This window comes from Cervus elaphus, chromosome 28 (assembly GCF_910594005.1).
Source record: "Cervus elaphus chromosome 28, mCerEla1.1, whole genome shotgun sequence".
Lineage (NCBI taxonomy): Eukaryota > Metazoa > Chordata > Mammalia > Artiodactyla > Cervidae > Cervus > Cervus elaphus.
In genome coordinates this window covers 4294917-4317375 of record NC_057842.1, presented here as the reverse complement: position 1 = coordinate 4317375, position 22459 = coordinate 4294917, and the positions used below count along the sequence as shown (strand labels likewise).

The following is a 22459-nucleotide window of genomic DNA, read 5'->3' as shown; positions in this document are numbered from 1 at the left end:
AATGTTGAGTTTTAAACTGGCTTTTTCACTCTGCTCTTTCACCTTCTTCAAGAGACTCTTTTGTTCCTCTTTGCACTCTGCCATTAAGGTGATAATATCTGAGGTTGTTGATATTTCTCCTGGCAATCTTGATTCCAGCTTGAGTTTCATCCAGCCCAGCATTTTGTATCATGTACTATGCATATATGTTAAATAAGCAGGGTAACAATATACAGCCTTGACATTCTCCTTTCCCAATTTTGAGCCAGTCCATTTTTCCATGCCCAGTTTTAACCCCAGTACTCTTGCCTGGAAAATCCCATGGATGGAGGAGTATGGTAGACTACAGCCCATGGGGTCACAAAGAGTCAGACATGACTGAGCAACTTCATTTTCACTTTCATTATTCCATGCCCAGTTCTAAATGTTGCTTCTTGACCTGCATACAAGTTTCTTATCAGGCGGGTAAGGTGTTCTGTTATTCCAATCTCTTCAAGAATTTTCCACAGTTTTGTTGTGATCCACAGTCAAAGGATTTAGCATAGTCAATGAAGCAGAAGTAAACGGTTTTTTTTTTTTGGAATTCTCCTGCTTTTTCTATGACCCAACAGATGCTGGCAATGATTTTTTAGTATATCTCAAATACTGCTTAGCTGAAATTCAAATATTGAATGGAATATACCTATACTAAATATATATATATTTCTTGTTTATCTGATATATAAATTTATCTGGCATTTTATCTGGCAACTGTATCTTTGATGGGTTCATCAGAGACTGCTAGGTTCCTCCCAATATCAATCTTTAAACCAAGATAAAGTCTCTCTTTGCACTGCTTTTTACCCCTTTGCTCTTTACCCCTTTACACTTTCCCATTTTGCCCTTTACCCCTCGATTCTGCTCCAGCCATAAACTCACTGCCTCTTACTGCCAAGTTTCCTTCAGATACCAGGATACACTCTGGGAATAGTCCTTTTCATATGTCCCCAAGCTGATCCTAACTCAGAGTTCCATAAAACACTTCTCTTTCACTACCATTGGCCTCATCCTGGAGGAGTTTTCAGCTTCTGCAGCCGGAGGACCTGGGTCTGTCCATTCCTCAGTGTCAGAGAACATATGGAAGCTGAACTTCTATTTTCTAGGCTTAGGTTAGGAGACAGTCACTTCATTCACAGTCTTCCCCCTGGCAGTGTGGTAGTGTAGGGAGAGGGACTTTTAACACTATTTTTTCCCAAATAAATGATTCTCATATTTTCTTTAATTTCCTCATCCTTAATGTAGAGTCCCATAACCAGTTATTAGCTCTTTCCTTTGACAATGTGAATCTTGGCTTTCCTACACATCATCTTTTTTTATCTCGGAACCTTAGCAAAATTGCCAAATTAACATCAGGATGATACACAAGTATATATCCATCTCTGATCAAGTGTTCAAGTCATGTTGTCTTCTTTCTTACCCTACAGCTGTAACTGTCCTAGTGGGTGGAAAGGAGCCTTCTGCACCAAGAGAGTTTCCACCTGTGGCCCAGAGCATGACCCTCCACACCACTGCAACAAAGAAGCAACTTGTGTCTCTCTGTTTCATGGGTACACCTGTCACTGTCCTCTAGGAACCACTGGAATCTACTGTGAACAAGGTGAGGCTCAACTCATGCTGTCCATGGATTTAACTCAGTCCATTTCCTTTTGAGAAAGTGAAAAGAAATCTGTGTTATAATGAAAGAGTACATTTTCTTCTGTCCCGCAGTATGTTTGACATTATATTTCACAAATAGGATACTAAAATTCAGTACTACAAAGATACAGCTTTACTTTTTGCACAGCAAAGGAAACTATAAACAAGATGAAAAGACAACCCCCAGAATGGGAGAAAATAATTGCAAAGGAAGCAACTGACAAAGGATTAATCTCCAAAATATTCAAACAGCCCATGAAACTCAATATCAGGAAAACAAACAATCCAATCAAAAAATGGGCAGAAGACCTAAGCAGACATTTCTCTGAAGAAGACATACAGATGGCAAATAAATACATGAAAAATACTCAATATTATTAGAGAAATGCAAATCCAAACTAAAATGAGGTATCACCTCACACAGTCAGAGTGGCCATCATCAAAAAATCTACAAACAATAAATGCTGGAGAGAATGTAGAAAAAAGGGAACCGTATTGCACAGTTGGTGGAAATGTAAACTGGTACAATTACTATGGAGACAGCATGGAGATATCTTTAAACACTAGGAATAAAATTAGCATATGACCAAGCAGTCCCTCTACTGGGAATGTACCCTGAGAAATCCATAATTCAAAAAAAAAAAAAAAAAGATACATGTACCCCAATACTTATTGCAGTACTATTTACGATAGCTAGGACATGGAAGCAACCTAGATGTCCATCAACAGATAAATGGATAAAGAAGTTGTGGTACATTTATACAATGGAATATTACACAGCCATAGAAAGAAATGAATTTGAGCTCAATTCCAGAAAAATAAATGACTCAATCAAAAAATGGGCCAAAGAACTAAACAGACATTTCTCCAAAGAAGACATACAGATGGCTAACAAACACATGAAAAGATGCTCAACATCACTCATTATCAGAGAAATGCAAATCAAAACCACAATGAGGTACCATTTCATGCCAGTCAGAATGGCTGCTATCCAAAAGTCTACAAACAATAAATGCAGGAGAGTGTGTAGAGAAAAAAGGGAACTCTCTGACACTGTTGGTGGGAATGCAAACTAGTACAGTTACTATGGAGAACAGTGTGGAGATTCCTTAGAAAACTGGAAATAGAACTGCCATATGACCCAGCAATACCACTGCTAGGCATACACACTTGAGGAAACCAGAACTGAAAGAGACACATGTACCCCAATGTTCATTGTAGTACTGTTTATAATAGTCAGGACATGGAAGCAACCTAGATGTCCATCAGCAGATGAATGGATAAGGAAGCTGTGGTACATAAACACCATGGAATATTACTCAGCCATTAAAAAGAATACATTTGGATAAGTTCTAATGATGTGGATGAACTGGAACCTATTACACAGAGTGAAGTAAGCCAGAAAGAAAAACACCAATACAGTATACTAATGCATATATATGGAATTTAGAAAGATGGTAATGATAACCCTGTATGCGAGACAGCAAAAGAGACACAAATGTATAGAACAGTCTTTTGGGCTCTGCGGGAGAGGGCGAGAGTGGGATGATATGGGAGAATGGCATTGAAACATGTAAATTATCATGTGTGAAACAGATCGCCAGTCCAGGTTTGATGCATGAGACAGGGTGCTCGGGGCTGGTGCACTGGGATGACCCAGAGGGATGGGATGGGGAGGGAGGTGGGAGGGGGGTTCAGGATGGGAAACATATGTACACCTGTGGCCGATTCATGTTAATGTATGGCAAAACCACTAAAATATTAGCCTCCAATTAAAGTAAAGTAATTTACTTTAATTAAAGTAAATTACTCCAATTAAAGTAATTAGCCTCCAATTAAAATAAATAAATTTGTATTAAAAAAAAGAAAAATGAGCTTTGATCAGAAAAAAGATACATGTAGTTTATTATAAATTCATTCCCTTTCTAAAATTAATTTTTATTGGAGTATAGTTGCTTTACAATATTGTGTTAGTTTCTACTGTATCCCTTTTTAAAATGATTAAAATATTGTATTTCTCTGATTTAAAAAAAAAAAGGAATACAGAAAATGTGGTACATATATACAATGGAATATTACTCAGCCTTTAAAAAGAATGAAGTGATGTCATTTGCAGGAACATGGGTGGGCCTAGAGATTGTCATACTGAGCGAAGTAAGACAGAGAAGGAGAAATATCATAGGACATCCCTTATATGTGGAATCTAAAAAGAAATGTATCATTTGTAACCTATTTACAAAACTGAAAGAGACTCACGGACTTAGCAAACTTATGACTGCCAGTGGTGGGAAGTTGGGGGGCTGTGGGGGCGGGGGGGGGAGGAATAGTTAGGGAGTTTGGGGTGGACATGTACACACTGCTATATTTAGAGTGGATAAGCAAAAAGGAATTCCTGTATAGCACAGGGAACTCTGCTCAATGCTATGTGGCAGCCTGAATGGGAGAGGAGTTTGGGGGAGAATGGATACATGTATGGGGGCTTCCCAGGTAGTGCTAGTGGTAAAGAACCTGCTTGCCAATGCAGGAGATGTATGAGACATAGATTCGACCTCTGGGTCAGGAAGATCCTCTGGAGGAGGGCATGGCAACCCACTCCAGTATTGTTGCCTGGGAAATCCCATGGACAGAGTAACCTGGAGGGCTAGAGCCCATAGGGTCGAGTTGAACATGACTGAAGTGACTTAGCATGCACATAGGCACAGATACATGTACATGTGTGGTTGAGTCCCTTCACTGTTCACCTTAAACTATCACAACGTTGTTAATTACCCCAATACAAAATAAAAATTCCAAAAAAAAAAGTAAAAAAAAAAAAAAAAAAAAGAAATGAATTTGAGTTGGTCCTAGTGAGGTGGATGAATCGAGAGCCTATTATACAGAGTGAAGTAAGTCAGAAAGAGAAAAATAAATATCACATATAAATGCATATATATGGAATTTAGAAAGATGGTACTGATGAACCTATTTTCAGGGCAGGAATAGAGATGCAGACATAGAGAAAAGACTTGTGGACACAATAGAGGAAGGAGAGGGAGGGAAGAACTGAGAGAATGGCTTTGAACCATATATATTGCTGCACCATATGTAAAATAGATATTAATAGCTGGTGGGAATTTGCTCTATGACAGGGAGCTCAACCTAAAGGGGTGGGAGGAAGGGGGATGTTCAAGAAGGAATGGTCATATATATACTTATGGCTGATTCACATTGTTTTATGGAAAGATTGCTTTACACAACATTGTAAAGCAATTATCCTCCAATTAAAATTTTTTAAAAAACAAAAGAAAAATTTACAGCTTTATTTTTAGGATTGCTTTAATTTACTAATTCAAATCCACCTGTCTGTTTAGTCTAAATGTTCTAGATGTTTTGTGCCAAATGAAATCCAATCAAGCAAGTTCATAACTCAATTCAAGAACAAGGTTCTGTATTTAAGCTTCTTCCTCTGTACCTTCCACTTGGCTAAGATCTTTGGGAGTATCACAGGCAGATACATCAGCTCCAGTGCAACAGAAGGAAATCTGAGGGGAAAACAGCCCCATGTCCAGTGCAACAATAAAGAATGTTCAATTTTCTAGGTCTCATCAGGGTACATTCCTCACTGTACCTTATGACTGATGATACCCTTACCACTGGGTATATCAGAGAACTGCCTTGAGGAATCTAGAAGGCTCCTGAGTGCTCCCTACATGGGCTACAGCATCAGTACTTCTATGTCTGATTAAAGGGGGAAGACCCTTTAATTCCCAGCTTGCCTTGGAACTTCTGGATCTCCTCCACGTCACCCACTCTGCAGGGTGAGAGGTTGGAGGGAAAGAATGGCAGTCTCGTTCTCTCCTTTCCAAGGTGAGCTGGATCAGAGTCATTCCTCTCATATCTTTGCAGCCAGTAGCATAAACTCATCTTCATGGACAAGAGAAGGAATGTGATTCTGTACTACTGATCATTCCCAAGCTGCACCCCACACACACTGCACTGCACGGTTTCATCTCCTCCTGTAATTTCCCCAAACACCTTTCCCTCTCCCAGCTCTCTTCTTATAGTAAAGATTGATGGGAGGTGCAGTGGAATGCAGCCACCTTTAAATATTCCCCATCACACCAGGATCCTCCACTAAAACTCTAAGAACCCCTAGGGCATGAGGTAACAACATCCACAAACACCAAGTCTACATGAGACTTTGATAAGGCATAGTGTGGGGGAAATTAAAGCACATGCTACTCAACATCTCAGGTTATGCATCTTCCATAAATCAACACGTGTGCTTCACTTTGTCATGCCTGGTGCAGTTCTAAGCATCATAGCAAAATTGGTGTGAAAGAAGACTTCCATAACACCATGCTCAGAGTCCTAAAAATCCAGTTCTGTGGCAAGCACAGTCATGATGCTTGAGGCTAATGGGACGACCCAAGTGAGACTCCAGCTGCCAGTTCAGAGTCCTGCTTCAGTTTGTGTGGCGCCCCCACCCACCCACCCACCCAATCCTGTTCTAGGGCTGGCTGGGACTCCCAGGAGAGTGTGGCAAGGAATTTTGGAAACTTGCAGTTAAGGAATCTGGAAAAAAATGAGCCAGAAAAATACAGGGAAATGGGATCCCTCTGCCACCTCCTGGTATCCTGAGACTGGATAATCTACTGCTTCTCTATCCCACCTCACCCTCCACACAGAACAGAAAGCCTCAGTCTCTGTGTCTCCTGTGGTGCCAAAAGTCTAGGAGCCCAGCACCAATTTTGTGATATATACCTTGGCATGCCTGGGGGGTTTTATTGTAGCATCACAGTCATAAATGTTGTAATTTAATCTTCCTCAGAGCACTTTATCAAAAGCATTAATTCAAACGTCTTTAGTCCTGTATTCTCTGGTCACTAGTATTCTAACCCTCAAATGTCTTCCATTTAACAACACTCTTGATTTTTGGAGAGTTGTTTTGACTTTTGGAGAACGCTCCTCCAAAAGTCATGAGCCTTGATAAATGGAAGATATTTGAGGGTTAGAATACTAGTGATTTAGTGAAAGAAGTGTTTAATTCCATCAGAGGTGTGACTATGAGATAACGTCTGGCTTTGGGACTCTGTCTCCTTCAAGACATCAAAAACAGATCCTGCTCTTCTTGGCTCCTGGAATGCATTACTCTTTTTCCTTGAATAGGAGGTTTAAGCACACTCTTTTCTCTGCCTGAAATGCCCTCACCTTCCCATCAACATCCTGCTAAGACTTCTTCATTCTTTGGATTTTGACTCAGACCTTCCTTCTTTAGGACTTCCCTGACCCTCTTTCACAGAACCAGGGAAGTGTCCAACCTGTATGTGTACACTGGTGTGGAATCTCTAGGGCTTGTCATATAGTGCAGTGTGAAATGTCTGCTATACATTTTACTAAGCAGTTCACAAATGATAAACACAAACTGTGATCATTTTCAAAAAATAGTTTTTATTTCAGTGAACAGCAAAGTACTCAAAACTTTACCAGGATGGTGCACTTGTATTACTACTAAAGGTACACCTATTATTAATAGAAAATGAGGGATAAATTGGGAGATTGGGATTGACAGATACACACTACTATATATAAACTAGATAACTAATAAGAACTTACTGTATAACATAGGGAACTTTACTCAATACTCTGTAGTGACCTATATGGGAAAATAATCTAAAAAAGAGTGGATATGTAAAAATGTAGGACTGATTCACTTTGCTGTAGCACAGAAACTAACACAACATTGTAAGCCAACTATGCTCCAATAGATTTGTTTTTAAAAACTGAAGGAAATAATAGGATAGGTTAACCTAAAGAGCTAGTGCTTGTAACAATAGTCAACTTTTTGCAGCTTAAAGTCTCAAGTGATGAAAGCCCAGGGAATTAACCTAAAATTTATTTGGGCATGTGTATGTATACAAATATATATTAGTATGTACATAAATAGATCATATAGAGAGATGGCAAAGACACAGTAATGAAATCTGCCGGGGTCCAGCCCCGGCAGGATCCAGGGGTACCCTCAGGATGAACGGTGTTGGTGAGAGAGAGAGAAAAAGAGAAAGAGAGAGAGAAAGAGCAGACTGGGGGTGTGCAGCAGAGTCTGGCAATGCTTTATTTTTTACTGTAGCTTTTATACCCTAAGTTAGTACATTTCTGAGGGGAAGATAGTTTAACATTACATCAGCTTGTCCTTCACGAAACCAGGGAGTTTTCTGCATACTTCTTCTATAATAAATCTTTGCATATTATCTTCTGGCATTGGAGCCTATTAACATTTTATGCAAGTCAGGTGAATGTAAACCTATTTTCTGTTTCTGTGGTGATCTTAACAGAAAAGTTACAGTCTCATAGGGCAACAGTACAGTATGTCACAACATAGTAGAAATATAACCTTGTTAACACAAAGGTCAATTCTTCTGCAGAAGTTGGCAGTTGAATTTATCTAAGAGGTTTACCCCACACAGACTCTGAGGCTTCAGTGAGGCAGCCTCTGCCTAGAACTCCTGGCTGACAATTAACAACCATCTCATTGTTACCACACTAGGGCTAAGCTCTTATTTTTCTAGATCTTTAACCATGTTAACAATTGTTTCCATAACACAACCTTAGCACATTAAGAGCAAAAACACAGCAAGCAAATGTTAACCCAATAGCCACTTTTAGAATTTTTTCTTGTGTTTTCTAATAGGGCTTCCTCACTCCCTGAAGGGCTCTATGTCTATGAGGGCCTTTATATGATCACGTTCTTTATGCTGTTTTATGATTAGGGTATTATGAGCAGTCATGCATATTAGTACCAAGGGCATAGACCCATTTGCCAAACAAACTAAAATACCAGCAAAGGAGTTTAAATTAAAACACTTCTTTCACCCTGGATAATCTCATAAAAACCACCACCCAGAAAACTTATTTAAAGGTCTAAATTGATTCTTATTTGGAAAGAGATCAGGGAAGGCCTTCTGCCTGTGTCACAGAAATTAGGGAGTAGTCTATTGAAGCAAGCATCAGAAAGACAGATATCATCTTTAAGGTGAGCGCTGGGGGCAGCTTTTCAGAATCCCTGAAAACCTGATCCGCCTTGCCCTTCAGGTCTTCTCCTCATGACCTTGTCATGGGTGGGAGCTCATGAGCTGGCTCCCAGAAGAAATCATTTCATCTAAAGAGTCTAGAAAATTTGATAAAAGATGCCAGAAAAAAAATTGTCACTCTCATAGAATTCTGAACAAAAATTGACCAAAGATATACCCTGCTATTGGTGCTTTTGAACTGTGGTGTTGGCAAAGACTCTTGAGAGTCCCTTGGACTGCAAGGAGATCCAATCAGTCAAGCCTAAAGAAAATCAGTCCTGAATGTTCATTGGAAGGACTGATGCTGAAGCTGAAACTCCAATACTTTGGCCACCTGATGCAAAGAACTGACTCATTGGAAAAGACCCTAATGCTGGGAAATATTAAAGGCAGGAGGAGAAGAGGACAATAGAGGATGAGATGGTTGGATGGTGTCACCAACTCAATGGACATGAGTTTGAGTAAATTCCAGGAGTTGGTGATGGACAGGGAGGCCTGGCGGCTGCAGTCCATGGGGTTGCAAAGAGTAGGACACGACTGAGTGACGGAACTGAACTGAACTGAACTGAATACTCTGCTATGCTATAAATAAGAGTTTAGTTCTTTTTAAAAATATTATAGAAAATTATAAAATAAATACAACTATTTTGATGGGGAAAAGTATCATATGGGAGATGAGACTGTAAAGTTTTAGATTCTCAATTGAAATTATTTTCTACAGTAATTTTTATAGTAAAGTTGATCTTAAAAACCATATATTTGTGGTGAAGTCAAAATAATGAAGAAAGAGCATGACCTAAATGACAGACTTTAACTTTTTTCCCTCTAAAAATAGAATATTTCAATAATGTACCTCTATGTAATGTACCAAAAGTACTAATCAATATATAGATACATATATAGACAGACTGGTTACATATAAAGACATATTCATGAATATTGAAAACGAATTGATTGAAAATCAGATGCTTTGAATGTATTTCAGAAAAGTATGCAATTTATCTTGACTCCTTCAAATAGTTTTGAAAAAAGTTGGAGTGAATAATAATGAAAAAATAATCTAAGAGCAAATGAGTCATTCTTTTCAAATCTGATTTTTTTTTAATTGGAGTAGAATTGCTTTACAATGTTGTGTTAGTTTCTGTTACAGAGCAATGTGAATCAGCTATGTGTATACATATGTCCCCTCTTTGTTTTTGGATTTCCTTCCCATTTAAGTCACCAGAGAGCACTGAGTAGAGTCCCCTGTGCTATACAGTAGGTTCTCATTAGCTATATATTTTACACATAGTATCAATAGTTTGCTTGAGTGCTCAATTTCTCAGCCATATCTGACTTTTGTGACCCCATGAAGCCCACCAGGCTCTTCTGTCCATGGAACTTTATAGTCAAGAATATTGAAGTGGCTTGCCATTTTCTCCTCCAGGGGATCTTTCTTTCCTGACCCAGGGACTGAAACTACCTCTCCTGCATTGACAGGTGGACTCTTTACCACTGAGCAACCTGGCAAGCTATCAATAATGTATATGTCTCAATTGCAATATGCTAATTTATCCCACCCCTCCACTCCCCTGAACATTTGTTATCTCTGTGTCTCTAATTCTGCTTTACAAATAAGATCATTTTCTAGATTTCACTTACATGCATTAATAGACAACATTTGTTCTTCTCTTTCTGACTTTCTTCACTCTGTATGGTAGTCCTTAGGTCCATTTACGTCCCTGCAAATGGCACAATTTCCTTTTTACAGCCACATCTTCTTTATCCATCTCTCTGTTGATGGACATTTAGGTTACTTCCATGCCCTGGCTATTGTAAACAGTGCTGCAATGAACATTGGGGTGAATGTATCTTTTGGATATGGTTTTTCTTGGTTATATGCCCAGAAGTGGAATTGATGGGGCATATGGTAGTTCTATTTCTAGTTTTTTTTTTGAGGCACTTCCATACTGTTCTCCATAGTGGCTGTATCAATTTACATACCCACCAACAGTGTAAGAAGGTTCCTTTTCTCTGCACTATCTCTGATATTTATTGTTTGTAGATTTTTAAAATTTTATATTTTATTGGAGTATAGTTGATTTACAGTGTTGTGTTATTTCAGCTGTACAGCAAAATGATTCAATTATACATATACATATAATCATTCTTTTTAAAATTCTTTTCTCATATAGGTTTGTTGTTGTCGTTTTTCAGTCATTAAGTTGTGTCCAACTCTTTGCAAACTCATGGACTGCAGCACTCCAGGCCTCTCTGTCCTTCACTCTCTCCCAGTGTTTCCTCAAACTGCTGTCCATTGAGTTGATGATGCCTTCCAATCATCTCATCCTCTGCCACCCCCTTCTCATTTTGCCTTCAATGCTGTTCCCAGAATCAGGGTCTTTCCCAATGAGTCAGCTCTTTGTATCAGCTGACCAAAGAATTGGAGCTTCAGCTTCAGCATCAGTCCTTCCAGTGAATATTCTGGACTGATTTCCTTTAGGGTTGACTGGTTTGATCTCCTTTCTGTCCAAGGGATGCTCAAGGGTCTTCTTTAGTGCCACAATTTGAAAGCCTCAATTCTTTGGCACACAGTCTTCTCTATGGTCCAACTCTCACATTCATATATGACCACTAGAAAAGCCATAGTTTTGACTACATGAACCTGTGTCAGCAAAGTGATGTCTCTGCTTTATAATACACAGCCTAGGTTCATCATAGCTTTCCTTCCAAGGAGCAAGCATCTTTTAATTTTGTGTCTGTAGTCACCATCTGCAGTGATTTTGGATCCCAAGAAAATAAAATCTGTCACCATTTCTAATCTTTCCCCTTCTATTTGCCATGAAGTTCTGGGGCTGGATGCCATGATCTTTGTTTTTTGAATGTTGGGGTTTAAGCCAGTTTTTTCACTCTCCTCTTTCACACTCACCAAGAGACTCTTTATTTCCTCTTAACTTTCTGCCATTAGAGTGGTGTCACCTGCATATCTGAGGTTGTTGATATTTCTCCTAGTAATATTGATTCCAGCTTGATTCATCCAACCCAGTCTTTCCCATGATGTGCTCTGCATATAAGTTAAATAAACAGCCTTGTCATACTCCTTTCCAAATTTTGAACCAGTCCATTGTTTCATGTAAGGTTCTAACTACAGGTTTCTCGGGAAACAGGTAAAGTCTCTTTAAGGTCTCTTCCCATCTGTTTAAGAAGGTTCCACAGTTTGTTGTGATCCACAGTCAAAGGCTTTTGCATAGTCAATGAAGCAGAAGTAGATGTTTTTCTGTAATTCCCTTGCTTTCTCTATGACCCAGTGAATTTTGGAAACTTGATCTGTGGTTCCTCTGCCTTTTTTAAACCTAGCTTGTACATCTGGATGTTTTCAGTCCACGTACTCCTGAAGCGTAGCTTGAAGGATTTTGAGCATAACCTTATTAGCATGCAAAATGAGTGCAATGGTATGGTAGTTTGAACATTCTTTGGCATTGCCCTTCTTTGGGATTGGAATGAAAACTGACTTTTTCCAGTCCTGCGTCCACTGCTGAGTTTTCCAAATTTGCTGGCATATTAAGTACAGCACTTTAACAGCATCATCCTTTGGGATTTGAAATAGCTCAGCTGGAATTCCTCCACTAGCTTTGCTCATAGTGATGCTTCCTAGGCCCACTTTACTTCTTACTCCAGAATGGCTGACTCCAGGTAAGTGGCCACACTTACCTGTGGTTATCTGGGTCATTAAGGCCTTTTTTGTACAGTTCTGTGTGTTCTTGCCACCTCTTCTTAATCTCTTCTGCTTCTCTTAGGTCCATACCATTTCTGTTCTTTATTATGCCCATCCTTGCATGAAATATTCCCTTGGTATCTCGAATTTTCTTGAAGAGATCTCTAGTCTTTCCTATTCTATTGTTTTCCTATATTTCTTTGCATTGTTCATTGAATAAAGCCTTCTTATCTCCCCTTGCTATTCTCTTGGAACTCTGCATTTAGTTGGATATATCTATCCCTTTTTCCCTTGCTTTTCACTTCTCTTCTTTCCTTAGACATTTGTGACACCTCCTCAGAAAACCACTTTAACTTCTTGCATTTCTTTTTCTTTGGAATGGTTTTGGTCACCACCTCATGTACAGTGTTACAAATCTGTCCATTGTTCTTCCTGCACTCTGTCTACCAGACCTAATCTCTTGAAATTTTTCATCACCTCCACTGTATAGTCATAAGAGATTTGATTTAGGTCACACCTGAATGGCTTAGCCATTTTCCTTACTTTCTTCAATTTAAGTCTGAATTTTGCAATAAGGAATTCATGATCTGAGCCACAGTCAGTTTCTGATCTTGTCTTTGCTGACTGTATAGAGCTTCTCCATCTTTGGCTGCAAAGAACATAATCAATCTGGTGATGTCCCTGTGTAGGGACATCTCTTGTGTTGTTGGAAAAGGGTGTTTGCTATAACCAGTGTGTTCTCTTCACAAAACTCTGTTAGCCTTTGCCCTGTTTCATTTTGTACTCCAAGGTCAAACTTGTCTCTAGGTATCTCTTGAATTCCTACTTTTTCATTCCAATCCCCTATAATTGAAAGGACATCTTTTTTCATTCTTAATTCTAGAAGGTCTTGTAAGTCTTCATAGAACCAGTCAACTTCAGCTTTTTTGAGTGGTTGAGGCATAGACTTGGATTACTGTGATGTTGAATGATTTGCCTTGGAAAGGAACCTAGGTCATTCTGTCTTTTGTTTGTTTTTTAAATTTACCTATTTTTTTTTTTAATTTAAGGACAATTGCTTTACAAAATTTTGTTGTTTTCTGTAATACCTCAACATGAATCAGCCATAGGTATACATATATCTCCTCCTTTTTGAACCTCCCTCCCATCTCTCTTCCCATCCCACCCCTCTAGGTTGATGCAGAGTCCCTGTTTGAGTTTTCTGAGCCATACAGGAGGTTCCCATTGGCTATATATTTTACTTATGGTATTGTAAGTTTCCATGTTACTCTTTCCATACATCTCACCCTCTCTTCCCCTCTCCCATGTCCATAAATCTGTTCTTTATGTCTGTTTCTACATTAATGCCCTGTAAATAAATTCTTCAGCACCATTTTTCTAGATTCCATATATATGTATTAGAATATGATATTTATCTTTCTCTTTCTGACTTACTTCACTGTGTATAATAGGCTCTAGGTTCATCTGCCTCATTAGAACTGACTCAAATGCATTCTTTTCTATGGCTGAGTAATATTCCATTGTGTATGTGTACCACAACTTCTTTATCCATTCATCTGTTGATGGACATCTAGTTTGCTTCCATGTTCTAGTTATTGTAAATAGTGCTGCAATGAACAATGAAAAACATGTGTTTTTTTTTCAATTTTGGTTTCTTCAGAGTGTATGCCTAGGAGTGGGATTGCTGGGTCATATGGTGGTTTTATTCCTAGTTTTTTAAGGAAACACAAAGGACCCAGAATAGCCAAAGCAGTCTTGAGAAAGAAGAATCAACCTTCCTGACTTCAGATTATACTACAAAGCTACAGTCATCAAGACAGTATGGTACTGGCACAAAAACAGAAATATAGACCAATGGAACAAGATAGAAAGTCCAGAAATAAACCCATGCACCTATGGATACCTTATTTTTGACAAAGGAGGGAGAAATATACAATGGGGCAAAGACAGCCTCCTTAATAAATGATGCTGGGGAAACTGGACAGCTACATGTAAAAGAATGAAATTAGAACACTTCCTAACACCATACACACAGATAAAATGGATTAAAGACCTAAATGTAAGGCCAGAAACTATAAAACTCTTAGAGGAAAACATAGGCAGAAGACTCAATGACATAAACCAAAGCAAGATCCTCTATGACCCACCTCCCAGAGTAATGCAAATAAAGACAGAAGTAAACAAGTGTGACCTGATTTAACTTAAAAGTTTTTCACAGCAAAGGAAACTACAAGCAAGGTGAAAAGACAATTCTCTCAGAATGGGAGAAAATAATAGCAAATGAAACAACTGACAAAGGATTAATTTCCAAAATGTACAAGCAGTTGTTACAACTCAATACCAAAAAAACAAACAACCTCCTCAAAAAGTGGGAAAAAAGACCTAAACAGACATTTCTCCAAAGAAGACATACAGGTAGCTAATAAACGTGAAAAGATTATCAACATTGCTCATTATTAGAGAAATGCAAATCAAAACTACAATGAAATATCACCTCACATCAGTCAGAATGGCCATCATCAAAAAGTCTACAAACAGTAAATGCTGGAGAGGGTGTGGAGAAAAGTGAACGCTCTTGCACTGTTGATGGGAATGCAAATTGATACAGCCACTATGGAAGATGGTATGGAGATTAATTCTGTCGTTTTTGAGCCCGCACCCAAGTACTGCATTTCAGATTCTTTTGTTGACTATGAGCAGTACTCCATTTCTTCAAAGGGATTCTTGCCACAGTAGTAGATACAATGAATTCAATTCTCCTATTCCAGTCCACTTTAGTTCCCTGATCCCTAAGATGTCAATGTTCACTCTTAACCATCTTCTACTTGACCATATCCAACTTACCTTGATTCATGGACCTAACATTCCAGGACCCTATGAAATATTTTTCTTTACAGCATTAGACTTTACTTTCACCACAAGGCACATCCACAACTAAACTTCATTTCCACTTTGGCACAGCTCTTTCATTATTTCTGGAGAAATTAGTAATTGCCCTCTGTTCTTCCCCAGTAGCATACTAGACATCTTTCCACTGGGGGGCTCTTCTTTCAGTGTCATATCTTTTTTGCCTTTTCTTACTGTTCATAGGGTTCTCTTGGCAAGAATGCTGGAGTGATTTGCCATGCCTTCCTCCAGTGGACCACAGTTTGTCAGAACTCTTCACCATGACCCATCTGTCTTGGGTTGTCCTGCACACCATGGCCCATAACTCCATTGAGTTATGCAATTCTCTTCACCACTACAAGGCTGTGATCCATAAAGGGGCTCATATAAGTTAGGATCATACTATTAGATTTTTAAATTTTTAATTATTAGATAGTTCCTTTACAATGTTGTGTTGGTTTCTGTCATACAACAGCATGAATCAGCCATAAATATACATATGTCCTCACCCTCTTGAACCTTTCCACCCCCATTCTAGCCTACCCTATAGGTTGTTACAGAACACCAGGTTGAACTTCCTGTGTTATATATCAAGTTCCCAGTAGCTACTAACATCTATTTTGCATGTGGTAATGTATATGTTTCAATGCTACTGTCTCAATTCTTCCCACCTTCTCCTCCCATAGTGTCCACAAGTCTGTTCATTATATCTGTGTCTCTATTGCTGCCCTATGAATAGATTCATCAGTACCATTTTTCCAGATCCCATATATATTCATTATTATACAATATTTGTTTTTATCTTTCTGACACTTCACTCCATACAACAGACTCTAAGTTAATCCATATCACTAGAACTGACTTCAATTCATTCCTTTTTGTGACTGAGTAGTATTCCATTGCACAAATGTGTCACAACCTCTTTATCCATTCATCTGTCAATGGACATCTAGGTTGCTTCCCTCTCTTAGTTATTGTAAATCATGCTACAATGAATATAGGGGTACATGTGTCTTTCTGAATTATGATTTGTTCAGGGTATACACCCAGTAGCGGGATTGCTGGATCATATGCTAGTTTTATTACAGCTTTTTAAGAAGTCTCCAGACTGTTCTCCATCGTGGCTGTATCAGTGGTTGTATCAGGACTGTTCTCCATCAGGGGTTGTGCAGTGAGATTCCTTTTTCTGTACATCCTCTGCAGCATTTATGTTTGTAGTTTTTTTGTCTTTTTTTTGTTTTTTTATGATGGCCATTCTGACCAGTGTGAGGTGATACCTCATTGTAGTTTTGATTTGTATATCTCTAGTAATGAGTGATGTTCAGCATTTTTTCATGTATTTGTTAGCCATCTGTATGTCTTCTTTGGAGAAATGCCTATTTATGTTTTCTGCCTATTTTTTGATTGTTTTCTTTTTATATTCAGCTTCATGAGCTTTTATACTGTTTTATATATATTATAGGTTAATCCCTTGCCAGTTGCTTCACTTGTAAATATTTTCTCCCATTATGAGAGTTTTTTTCCTTGTTTTGGATTTCTTTTGCTATGCAAAGGTTTTTAAGTTTAGTTGGGTCTCATTTGTTTATTATTGTTTTTATTTCCATTAATCTAGGAGGTGGATCAATAAAGATCTTTCTGTGATTTATGTCAAAGAATGTCCTGCCTATGTTTTCTTTTCTTTTTTTTTTTTTTTTTTCATGACAGCCATCTATTTTTAGGTGCTAAGTCATGTACCACTCTTTGTGACCCTGTGCACTGCAACAAGCCAAGCTTCCCTGTCCTTCACCATTTCTCAGAGTTGTTTTTATGCCCCTTTTATTTTATTACTTTTTTTTCATTTATTTTTATTAGTTGGAGGCTAATTACTTTACAATATTGTAGTATGTTTTCCTCTAAGAGTTTTATAGTATCTGGCCTTAATTTAGGTTTTTAATCTATTTTGTGTTAATTTTTGTGTATGGTGTTAGGAAGTGTTCTAATTTCATTCTTTTACTTGTGCATATGTGCTAAGTTACTTCGGCTATGCCCAAATCTTTGCAACTCTATGCACTGTAGCCCTCCAGGCTTTTCTGTCCATGGGATTCTCCAGGCAGGAATACTGGATTGGGTTTCCCTCCTCCAGGGGTCTTTCTGACCCAGGGATCAAAGCCACAACTTTTATGTCTTCCTGCACTGAAAGGCAGGTTCTTTACCAGCAGTGCCATCTGGGAAGCCCCTATTTTACATGCAACTGTCCATTTTCCCCAGCACCACTTATTGAAGAGACTGTCTTTTTCACCTTCTTTGAGAAATGAAACAATTAAACTTTGTATTAAAACATCTATTTTCTTTATCTCCATTGACTTATTGACTTTGCAATTTTCCAACAGTAGTTATGGTACTAAAATTTAATTTCAAAAACAAAAAACAGAGGACAGATAGCAACGAGGCTCTGAAACAAGGCAACAGTGTGCTCCTGTGTCTTGTCAATGGCTGCACTTTCCTTGTTTCCAGAGAGTTTGCTCTTTTTTTTTTTTTTTTTTTACAGAGAGCTTGCTCTTAATTGCATCATAACCAGTAGCTGTCTGTGACATGCAATCATAATTTCTGCTTAGTTGATCAAGTTATGGGCACCTAGAATGTAGAGGTTCAATTCACCTTTATTGTAGTTATAAACTGGTATATAAATTATTACCAAGAAATCCAATACCAACATCCTTATATTTACAAATCCCTAACTTCTATGTCACCTTTTCCCCTTCTGCCTCTTCTCTTTCCCCAGTCCAAGAAACTTAAGTCTTAGGAATTTAGTTCAGCTGCATTATAGAACTCACAGCTGTCATATTCGCCTAAATTCATGATCCTCTTTATTGTAAATAAGCTCCACCCCCAAGAAGAATTAAAACTCATGTTTATAAACTCTGAATGACAGGGGACCAAAGGCAATTGATTGGAAAACCTAATGAAGCTTTGAGGGAGGCAGGGTGGTGAAAGGCATCTGCCTGAAAATTCTCCTCTAGTTAGTGTTGTTTGTGCTTTTCTTCTCCCCTGGCAGTAACACCTGGCACTATGAATTATTCACCAGTTCACTAAGATTGCTTACCATCTCCAGACCATGTGCTGGGAAGTCAGCCTAAACAAGATAGACAGGTGCCTCTCCACAGAATGACCTTCTAGTAGGAGGAGTCAGGCAAAGAATGTGTCCACCAGTCAGCCTGAGTTAATGCCATAAAGGAAAGCAAAATGGAGAGGAGATGGACAGTCTCTGGAGGGTACATTTTAGCTAGGAGTGTCAAAAATACCTCTGCGAGTAGTGACAGCTCAGCTGTCCATTGAGAAACCCACGTGTGATGGGAGGCGGGTGGGAGGAGAAGGGGCCAGCCCTCTGGCTGAGAATAAACCTGAAAACAGGAAAATTATGTTACTTGTTTGAGGGACAGAAAGGCAGACAGTATTCACAGATTAGGAATTGTTATTATTAGATGAATTTGGAAAGGCAAGCAGAAGACAGATCATGCAGAGTATTGGAAAATATGATAAAGAATTGCACTTCCATGCTGAGAAAATAAGAAGCCTTTAAAATTGCAAGCATGTCAGAAAACCTGAATTTAAGTCTTGATGTTTCTAGTAACTAGCAGTTCGATTTCTGCTGCATCATTTAAATCCCTGAGCCTCCATTCCAGTATTTGTAAAACAGCAATGTTAAGTATGTCAGCTGTTTTGTATCCACCCACCCTTCTTGCCTATTCAATGCAGGAGATTTAAGAGATGTAGATCCCCTGGAGGAGGGCACATCAATCCACTCCAGTATTCTTGCCTGGAAAATCGCATGAACAGAAGAGCCTGGCGGGCTAGTCTACAGGGTCACAAAAAGTGGGGCACAACTGAAGTGACTGAGCATGCACGCAAGCACCCTTCTCCCTCCCGCCATCATCCACTTCCCACTCTGGACTCTAGCACCTTCTGCAGTGCATTGAAGTGCAGTTTGGCCAACAGAAGTCACCAGTCAGTGATGAGGTGACGGGAGGAGAGTGAGACAGATTACTTACCCCTCTAGGAGCCTCAACACTAGGTCAAAACAAAATTTACCTTGACCTAAGGACACAACTTCCATTAGGAGGCTGTCAACAAAAATTCAATACACTATCAAGTTAAGATGAAAAATGGAATTTTATTTGAGCCAATCTGAGGATTATAATCTAGGAAGCAGATTCTCAGAAGTTCTGAGAACTGTCCTGCCTATTAGGAGTTGAAGACACAGTCACATACATTTTCATGACAAAGATGTACATCAAAACGACACACTGATACTTGACATAAGGTTCACCAAGGATACACAGTCTAGGTGAGCATGTAGAAAGCCAGCAGCAGGTTACTATGACCCTGCAGAGCAAGAAAAGAACACTATTCTTTTAAGAAGTCACATTGCCAGTTTCAGAAGGAAAAGAAATGGATCTCTGTGGTCCAGCAGGCACAGCTGTGTTTGAGGAGCTCTGGTCAGTGTGATACAGAGGCAGGGTGCAGACTGGGGAGGGAGAAAGGAGGCTCAAACACAGAGAGATTTTACGTTTAATTTTTTTCTTGTACTGCCTTAAAATATAAATTTTATTCCATCAAGGCCTTCACTTTCTTCAGCTTTAAGCCTGGGGTAGAAACAGCTTCCCCTTGAGACTAACCTCAATGTCACATTCTATTTCCTGTAGCTTCCCTAAGCCCTCCCATACCTTTGTAAATAGTTCTTTATTCCATTATTTTCAAAGAATAGGTATGGTTCCCTGCTTACTGCCAGGGAGTGAGGGAGAAGACCCAAACACAGAGATATTTTGTTTAATTTTTTTCTTGTACTGCCTTAAAATATATTATTCTCACTAGTGTAATAAGTATAATTTTGCCTACCTGACAGAATTCATATGTGGTGAGATAGCAAAATTTGTTTATTTAGTATAATATATAGAATATTATTTTTGTCTCCTTATTCTCAAGATCTAAAACTCAGACCAACATTCCTAATAAAATAATTCAATTATAATGAATTAAATATACACTTTGGTATAAAGAGTTCTAGAGTATAGAATCATAGGACATTACCCACCATCTTCTAGCAGTATCAATTTATAAGTGAGGAAACTAATGCTCTGGGAAATTAAATCACCAAAAGTCTCAGAATCAAGTCTCCTGTCTTTCAATCCAATCAATAGTAGGCCCTTACTAGTCCCTTAGTAAACATGAGCACAGTAGATCATCAACAAGTCCAAAACACTCAATTTCTAGATCTTAACAGCCCCACAAGATATCCATTCCCTAAGTCAAAACAGCATAGGAACTGACAACATACAGGTAGCATATTGATCAAGCACTGTCATACTCCAATAGAAGCAATAAAATCACTAAAAACTGGATAACTTCAAAACTATACTTTGTATTTAAATAGCTCATGAAAGGTCACAGTTGAAAACAGCCTTAAAAATTACTCAATCCTGGGACTTCTCTGGTGGTCAGGTGATTAAAACTCTGCACTTTGCAGGGGGCATGGGTTTCATTCCTGCTCAGGGAACTAAGATCTGCAGCTGCACAGTGTAGCCAAAGGGTAAAAAGAAAAGAAAAAAAATCTTAAGTACTTAATCCTAACTCTTTTACCTTGAAAAAAGAAAAATCAAAATTATGAAAGAGCAGGATGGAGAATTTATGTCTTCACAGTGTCAATGCAGTGAGTTTCCATGACACTCTATTGCTTATATTTCATACTCAAAATGTAAAAAAGAAAAGCCACATGAAATAAGTGGAAACTTGTGTGGTCTATGGTATGCAAAATTGGTTAGTAAAATGTCCTTGAACCAGTATTTCAAAGAGCCAAGTATTTTAAAGTATTGTGTGTATATCTGAGAAGACAATGGCTGGGGGAAATTTCCTGTCCCAGAGTAGTGAGATCTGATTTTATCTGTCCCTTGCTTTTAGATGTCTGACTAATGGGAAAAATTTTATCTTTCAAGTCCCCTAAAACATTCACCCTATAGCTTACAGAAAGAAAAAAATCCATTTAAAGACAAGAGAAGGAAAATCCTGGTTGGCATACTTGTTTTTCACTAAGGCCCCTCCCCAGACTGCATTAGAATCCTCCTAGGTGTTGCACTGTGGTACAGAGAGTACCAACAAACCACTGAAATCCAATGGCTTCTAGGGTCACAGCCACCAAAAGTTCAAAATATCTGAGCCTTGCTTCAGAAATGCAGGAATCCACAATGTGCACATCAGAACTAGATCCAATGCATGCTTTTAAACACCCAAGGGCCCTAAACCAGCATTACGCTTAAACTGAAGATGAAGGAGGTTGTCAGCAAACAACAGCATTATGGGGTGGATATTTCACAGGGGCTGTTGACCTTAATTTAAAAAGAAATCATAATGGGTGAAACTAGGGTAAGTATTTTACAATCCAGTATAGTCATTAAAATATTCTTTTCTAGAAGAAATCTGGTTTACAATTATTTTGTGAGATAGACAATATGTCTAATTTCTTTTCTTGTACACTCGTCTTACTCATTTGCTCTTTTCTTCTATTGTATTTGTCTTTCCTGTTGGAATTTATGATTTACAACTACACATATAACCTTTCCTGAATCACAAAATCTTTCCTGTTGATTTGTTTTCCCCCACATGATTGGTAAATTGCTTTTTTTGAAATAGTTTTATGCTAACTAAATTCTAGCTATTGTGTATCATTGACTCTTAGTCAAGTGAGATTCCATAATACGTGTTTTTAACTTTTAGCAAAGGAAATATTGAAAATGCTTCCATTTTCCTATGTTCTTTCCACTCATAGTGTTATTTTCCTTCTACTCATCTCTCTAAGGTAAAGAAACCAAGCAATTGCTGGCATTGTGAGTGAGGCAGGCAGATGTTCAAGCTACTTAGTGTCTTGATACCTTACTTCATGGTCCACCTTTCCCTGGTTTCATTGAAATTAATTCAAGCTAATGGAGAAGTTCAGATCTCCAAGTCTTCCCTGACACATGGGATGTTTTCTTGCCAAGTCGTGACTTTCCTAGTAGTATAGACATGGGTCCACAATATTGCAGAGGGTAATTTCAGGGATGATTACCATTGGCCTTTTACAGACGCTCAATTTCAGGTGCATTTAGTCATGCGGGAATACAGCAGGTAACATGGCAAGATTTCTTAATAGGAAAAATGAACTGAA

The 22459-nt window shown here is 38.5% G+C and overlaps 1 protein-coding gene across 1 annotated transcript in view; it reads right to left on the bottom strand.

Annotated features, from left to right (window-relative positions):
* PHF3 (PHD finger protein 3) overlaps positions 1–22459 on the bottom strand; it is a 171673-nt gene that overhangs the window by 10229 nt on the left and 138985 nt on the right. The gene's annotated exons all lie outside the window — the stretch shown is intronic.